The sequence below is a fragment of the Micropterus dolomieu genome, linkage group LG17 (genome assembly GCF_021292245.1).
Source record: "Micropterus dolomieu isolate WLL.071019.BEF.003 ecotype Adirondacks linkage group LG17, ASM2129224v1, whole genome shotgun sequence".
Lineage (NCBI taxonomy): Eukaryota > Metazoa > Chordata > Actinopteri > Centrarchiformes > Centrarchidae > Micropterus > Micropterus dolomieu.
This window is the reverse complement of record NC_060166.1, coordinates 8538601-8546762: the sequence shown is the minus strand read 5'-3', so window position 1 is coordinate 8546762 and position 8162 is coordinate 8538601.

The following is an 8162-nucleotide window of genomic DNA, read 5'->3' as shown; positions in this document are numbered from 1 at the left end:
TAAAGTGAAGGTTTGTGTAGTCATTCATAAAATATATTGACAACTGTGTCAAATGTTGTCATGTTTCCCAGAGAACAACTATTGTAAAAGAAAATCTTACCGATTCTGGCAAAATCAAGACAATATTTAAAATGATTTAGTAACTTGATTTTCTTTGATCATCTGCACAGTATTCTCCATCAACAGCACTTTCTATTGCAATTTACACTTGGTTGGTTACAAAGATAACCACAGCAACTTAGTTACTACTCAAGTAGGGACCTCTGGGTCTGAACAGTGAACAGCGCACTGATGACCCAGGTTTAGAGTTACAAATTTGGATTAATTCACGCACTTCAAAAACATTTATTAAAAGTTTTATTCTTTTTACATGTTTATTTACAGCATTAAACATTGAAATGTATATTGTAAAAACTGGTAGTTCTATGTAAAATATGACGATGAGCACCCCCATATCGCCAAAATGACATGATCCTTATTTCGCTGCGAAGCTTCGACTGTGAGATTGACAGTCAAATCAGGCTCTGCCAATCAAAGCATCGAGTCTTCGACTAGTACTACTACTGGTAACAAAGTCAAATGCCTCTGCCCCTGTTTTGGAGCATTTTGGGTTCTGTCCCGATGATTAAGGTGAGCCAATCAACCTGTACAGAGCTGTGTGCACATCATCTCCATTCAGCCCACTGATGTGTTGCTGTCCGCCAAGGCAACAAGTGTCAGTGGGTCCTCCAGCTAGAATCTATGGAAGATTATTATTCTATGGGTCATAAGTATTATTCAAAGAGTTAAACTTAGCAATACTTATCTTATCAGGCTAATTGCATATAGGGCTGAATGATTCATCAATTAAATCGATTAATAAAATGCATCGACGCAAATTCTTTGCATTCTTCGTTTAATCCATATAACTATACAGCACACGGACATTTATTACTGTGGCACATCGCGCTTCCGCTGTGAACAAAACATGATTATGATGGTGCTGTTTGCAAAGTGGAGCGAGGGACAAAGAAGAAATTTTCCAAAGTCAAGCTAAAGAAAACAACAACTCTGTAATGTTGCTGGTGGCAACGAAACTTGTGTTGCCTCGGCAACAGCATGACAGCGCCTGATCAGAAAGCCCCGGTGTTCTGCCAACGGACCACAGACAAGGTAATAGTAACAGCAACTTCAGCATTTACCTGAAATCATGATTGTTGAGTTGAAGGCTAGCCAAAGTAAGCCGCTGTCTGGTTGTTGGTCTGATGTTTGCTGTATGACACACTATGAATTTCCGAAAGGACCAATAAATATTTATCATCTACAAATGTGCATAGCTGACCACTGCAGAGCCCTCCTCTCCTGGGCCGTGCACATCAGTTTGTGATGTTTCCAATCAGAGTGCTTTCTATTGCTCCTCTGTCTTAGAACTTAGCACAGGAATTTTGCCTTCTTAAGGCAAGACATTTTTTTGGGCTACTTTGCTTCCTTAACATGTCTTCTTTCAGACTAGTGGGGGAAAAAAGTCCGAAATATACATTTAGTTGCTTAGCTTTCCGTGGGTGAAATTTCAATATTTAATTTAATACTGCCTGATTTGCATATCTAAACATAATATTTCAGAAAACCTGTAATACAAAAAAATATTGTCTTAATGTAAGTACTCAACTAGGAAATTTAAGGAAATCTATTTTTTTTTTTACCCTATTCACATGCAGTGGCCTGCCTTAAGTTTCCTTAAGAAGTACAGCCATTTGTGAGCTTTCATTACCACTGTGAAGATGTGAGATGACCATAACCGGTTCTGTGTGATGCTGATTCCCAGAAACCTAAAATTATTCATCTGCTCTTCTGAGCTCCACTGATGTAGACAGGAGGGCTTATCTGTTCCTCCTTTTTCCAAAAATCAACAATCAGCGGCTTGGTTTTGCTGACGTTAAGCAGTAGGTTGTTCTCTGTGCATCATTCAGCAAGATTATGAACTTCCTCCCAATATGAAATCTCATCGTTGTTTGAAATCTGGCCAATGATGGTGGTGTCATCCGCAAACTTCACAACAGTTCTTTCCACGTCGGGGTTTGCAGTTGTAGGTGTACAGCGTGAACAGGGGGTTGAGCACACAGCCCTGGGGTGCCCCAGTGTTTAGGCGTGGAGGAGGTGTGTCTGCCAATCCAAACTGTCTGGGGTCTGTTTGTGAGAAAGTCCAATATCCAATTGCAGTGTGTGGTACTCAAGCCCAAACTGCTAAATTTGCCAGTCAGTTTAATGGGAGGAGATTGTGTTGAATGCTGAGCTGAAATTAACAAACAGCATTGTGATGTGGGTGTTTTTCTCAAGGTGTGTTAAAGCTGAGTGGAGATGACATCCTCTGTAAATTTGTTGGCTCTGAAAGCAAACTGGTGAGGGTCCAAGCTGACTGGGATGCTGTTCTTTATGTGCTAGAGAACCTGTTTCTCAAATTACAGAATGAGGGTGAGTGTCATAAGGTGGTGGTGGTTGTCATTCAGACTCGACACTGCAGAAATGGTGGCTGTATTGAAGCAACACTCTCCTGTGACAGTGATTATTAAAAATATCAGTAATAACATCAACTAGCTGATTGGCACATGCTTTTAGTACACAGTCAGGGATGTTATCAGGCCCAGCTGATTTACTCATATTCCCTCTCTTCTCACATCTGCTGTGGATACTGACAGTGGCGGGTCTCTGGCGTTGGAGTAAACTTTACAGCTGACTCTTTGTTGAGATCAAAGCGAGCATAAAATGTGTTAAGCTCATCTGGTAAAATGGCCTCACACATAATGGGGGCGCTCCTGCTTTTGTAGTCCGTGATGTGTTTTGATCGCCTGTCACATATCTTTGGCGTTGAGATGTCTCTCTAGTCTCTGCTGATATTTCCGCTTTGCCTCCTTGATGCCAGCCTTCAGTCTCACTCTGGCAGTGTTGTATGCTTTTCTGTCACCAGACTGAAAAACAGATTTCTTTGGCTCTGGATAGAGCCCTCACCTCTCCATTCATCCAGGCCTTCTGATTGGGGAATGATTTTACTGTCTTAGTGATCACCACATCATAAACACACTTGCTGGATGTATGATGTCACTAATGATGTATATTCCTCAAGATTGATGTACTTCTCCTGAGTGGCGACCCTTCCGAACATGCACCAGTCTGTGCATTCAAAAAGTTGCTGCTGCAGCCTCATCTGTCCATACTTTGACTGTTTTTATTTTTTGTTTGACCCTTTCAGTCTTCGTAGATGCCAGGAATGTTGTTGTAAACATGGTCCATGGTATTGCTTACCCTGGTGGGGATGTGGATATGCTGGTGGAATTTAGGATTAAACAGCTCTAAAATCTTTTTGATTAAAATCAGCTACAATAAAAACACCATCCTGGTGTTTAGTCATGTAACTGCTGGTGCCCTCATACAGTTCCTGTAGAGCATTTTGAGGTGTCCCAACATCTCACCATACCTAAATCTATGGAGATTTTTTTTTGCTTTATCTGTTTTTTGTTATATAAGGACAACTTTAAAGCACCGTGCATTGATTACTTGTGTATCTCACTGGAATTGACAGTTTACTAAGCCACACCCCCCTTTAGTTAATGTTGCTGTCAAGCTTTCCATTTTTGTGTATGCAGTTTACATTGATAACAAAGGCATATTTAACACTCAAAATTCCTAGTATCTCTTTAAACATTGAGTCCTTGATTTCAGACAATAGGCTTCTCATTTCTATCTGGAGACCATAGACTTGTGAGTTGATTGACAACTTCACCTCTGAAAAAGAGAAAAGGGAGAATCGGTTATGCTGGAAAAGACTGGAAGCTTTCAACTTTATCCTGTAATACCACAAAATAAAGTTACTAAGCTATTGATACATATAACCCCTGAATGGCATGTAGTTCTTGAACTAGTGTATATGACTTTACAGTATAGCCAAGACATCTAACTCTCCTTTTCATCATCAGCATACTAGTGTCATCAAACAACAGCATTGGCTATCATACATGCCAGATGCACATAAAGCATCAAGATTTTCCTTAAATAAATTGCTAAAATCAGAGCAGGTGTACAGTTATTGGTTATGGGGGACAATGTGTGGCATTTAGTATTGAGAAAAGTGTATTAACTTCAGAAGCACTGACTGGATGTGGGTGACTTTAATAATCTGAATGTTGCCCAGATATCAAGTTATATAGGTTCACATGTTTTCAAGTATGTTGACATGCCCATATGTACAAAGGGTTATTGGTCATAATGTTTCCCCCCTGTCCATACTGGCCACAAAGAAATCCCTGGGAACCAAAGCTGGGTAGCTCATGAATGTCCCCATTGGGGACCAATACAACATGTAACCTATAATAATAATTTATTTGTTGATTATTGTGACAGAGCGGCTCCGGGACACACACACACACACACACACACACACACATACTCACTCACTCCCCGCTCCCTTCCAGCCTCAATTAAGCCGGTCATAAACCTCGCTATTATGCATATTTCTTCTACTGTTTAAGTAGCGCGATCAAGGGTGCGCACTTGGTAGTTCTACTCTTCTTTAAGCATACATTTAAACAAACATCAAACACTTACTATGTGTCGAGATGCATCGCTGCTCTGTTTCCAATTCAGTTTGGCAAAACGGGAGAGTAACATTTCCGTCTTTTAAATAGCATGTTCTCGCGCGCTTTCATGGTCATGTGAACTGCAAAATTATGGTTCCCCTTCGAGGGAACTCGAACTGCATCGGTGACGACACTATGGGAACGCCCCTGGGCGTGGCAGGGCTGAACTATGAATGAAACTACTCCAATCCTATTGGTGTTACTAGAACGGTAGTGTGTGACGGCGTAACCAGAGGGGGTATATAAGCACGCCGGCACATAAGACACATTAGCTTCTTTCTATTCAGCAGACAGTCTGGCTATGTTTGGAAGCTCCATTTTTCTACCTGACATCGAGACGAAGCAGCAGAAGATCATGTCAAAGCGATTCCGACAGTGTGTCTTCCCTTGTGAGCGTTTCATCACAGAAGGTGATACCCATGGGATGTGCGTCTCATGCCTGGGGATGTCGCATGCTCAGGCGGCTCTCGAGGGGGCTGCCTGCGACCATTGCGAGGCCCTGCCCCTGAGGGTGCTGAGGTCTCGAGCGGCTCTCTTCCTAGAGGATGGTCGGATGCGCTCCCCTCGTGGCACAGGCCCCGCGGTCGCTGAGGCGTCGCGGCGGCTCCGAACCTGGGGATCACAACGCGAGATTGCCGAGGGTGCCGGAACGGCTGAGGCCTTTTTCCGGTCCTCGTCCGCAGAATCCTCCTCCCCTCGTCCCCGATCGGGAGCCCGTTTCACGGTCCGGGCGAGTCCGGAAAGGCTGACACGATCTGGCTCTGAGGAGCTAGATGTGCTTAGCATAGAGGAAACGGAACGTCATCAGTTGTTGGAAGTGGTGACGCGGGCCGTGGCCAAGCTGCACATTGATTGGCCACAGGCGGTGCAGCAGCTGTCGGCAGGCAGCAAACTAGATGAGCGGTTTCTGCAACACCGAGCACCACCCCCGCGTTGGCCCCTACCATTTTTTCCGGATCTGCACAACGAGTTGTGTAGATCATGGAATAAACCCTTCTCTGCGTGGCTGTCTACGTCCCCCCGGCTGGACTACGGCAACGTGACGGGAATCAGACAGCACGGCTACGGAGCGATGCCACGAGTGGAGGAGGCACTGGCTAGCTACCTCTCTCCCAACCTCGCCTCATCCCTCCGGACACCGGCGCTCCCCACCAAGCCGTGTCGGATGACGTCCGAATTGGTGGGCAAGGCCTACATGGCAGCGGGTCGAGCTGGTGCCAGCCTACATACGATGGCTGTCTTGCAGGCATACCAGGCCGATCTTCTTCGGGACTGTGACGTAGGGGGAGGTCCCTCTGAGGAGGACCTAACGGAGCTCCGTAGAGCGACGGTCTTGGCTCTCCGTGTGACCAAGGAAACGGCCCGTTCCATTGTCCGATCCATGGCGGCTTTGGTGGTTACGGAGCGCCATCTGTGGCTCAACCTATCAGGCATCCAAGGGAAGGAGAGGGCTTTTCTCCTGGATGCGCCCCTCTCGCCTTCTGGCCTGTTTGGCGAAGCAGTGGATGCTGTTGTCAACAGGTTCCAGCACGCCAAAACTCAGGGAGAGGCATTTGAGCGATATCCCCCGCCAGTCAGACTCCAAGACCGCGACGGCTCAGGAAAGGCGGACGCAGCCTTTATCCAGCACCTACCGCCACAGCCAGAAGCAGAGCATCGCTTCGCGGGATCCCCCTCAACCAACCTGGGACGCAAGATGGCGCTCTCGCCCACAGCCCCCCGGGAAGACGGATCTGAGGACCGTCATTCAGTCTCGGCGGGCCCGGGGGAAGAGGTCCTGAGACCTCGAGTAGGGGGACCCACCACCACCCCCCGCCTCCTCCCCCTCCCTACCCCCCTTCCCCTGAGAGAGGCCGATCGAGGTCCCCTCTCTCATGGTGGCTCCAGCAACAGGCGTTGTTCCTCCCACCGCTTCAGCGCTCTGGACGCGCTAGCCGCCGGCAGGCCCTCGCCGATCTGTCCGCCCCGAGGGGCGGCAGCCAGAACACGACTGGGCTCACAAACCGTGGTTCACCGGCGAGCCTTCCCTGGCGGCCCTCCGCTTCAGGGCGCCACCGGGGATTCCCGCGGGACACGACCACCAGCCCGTCCGATTTTGGATTTGCGGTCCCTGAACCAATCTCTGAGGAGATTCAGGTTCAGGATGCTTACCATCCCAGCCATCATCAGTCACATCCAATCCGAGGATTGGTTTGTCACGATAGATCTACAAGACGCTTATTTCCACATCTCCATCCGTCCCTCTCACAGGAAGTTCCTGAGGTTTGCCCTCGGGGGCACGGCTAACCAGTATCGGGTTCTTCCGTTCGGCCTAGCACTATCTCCCCGCACGTTCACCAAATGCATGGATGCAGCTCTGGCTCCGTTGAGGCTCCAGGGCATCCGCATACTGAACTACATCGACGACTGGCTCGTCCTGGCCCAGTCTCGAGAGTTAGCGGTTCGGCATCGAGATGTCGTCCTCACCCACCTTCAGCGTTTGGGGCTGCGGCTCAACGCGAAGAAGAGCGTGCTGACACCCGCCCAACGGACTGCGTTCCTAGGGGTGGTGTGGGACTCAACGACGATGCGGGCCCACCTGTCTCCCGCACGCATCGAGTCCATTTTATCCTCAGTGACCAAAGTGCAGTTAGGCCGCGCCATCACTGTGAAACACTTTCAGAGGGTGTTGGGTCTTCTGGCAGCAGCGTCCAGTATAATACCTTCAAGACTACATGAGAGCCCTGCAGTGGTGGCTAAAATCCAAGGGATTCTCCCCGAGGGGAAATCCGCTCCGTCTGATACGGGTTACGAGCGGATGCCTTCATTCCCTATCCGTATGGAGGAAGCCTTGGTTCCTGTCCCAAGGTCCTGTGTTGGGAGCAATCTGTCACCGAACAATTATTTCAACAGACGCCTCACTCACGGGATGGGGCGCGGTCATGGACGACCGCTTCGCGAGACGCTCCTGGGTGGAGCATCATTTCTCTTGGCACATAAATTGCCTGGAAATGTTGGCTGTTTTCAGAGCTCTGAGGAGTTTTCTGCCCACTCTCCGCAGTCGCCAATACGGCGGTGGTGGCCTATTTGAATCACCAGGGGGGTCTGCGCTCGCGCCCATTATGCAAACTGACACATTGGATCCTCCTGTGGTCCCAGGAGAGACTGCTGTCCCTCAGAGCGATGTACATCCCTGGGACCCAGAATCAAGGAGCAGACCTGCTGTCGAGACAGGGGTTGAGGCCCGGGGAATGGAGACTCCACCCCGAGGTGGTGGAGTTATTATGCGAAGAGTTCGGCCCCATAGACGTGGACTTGTTTGCGTCCCGAGAGACGGCACACTGTCCCCTGTGGTTCTCCCTATCACCCCCAGCCCCGCTAGGGCTGGATGCCATGGTACAGACGTGGCCGAGGCTGCGTCTGTATGCGTTTCCCCTAGTCGCTCTGCTCCTGGGGGTTCTGGAGCGAGTCCGCGAGGACGGCGTCAGCCTACTACTAGTAGCCCCGTTTTGGCCGGCACGAGTGTGGTTCTCGGATTTAATATCGCTCCTCGAGGGCCCGCCCTGGCAGGTC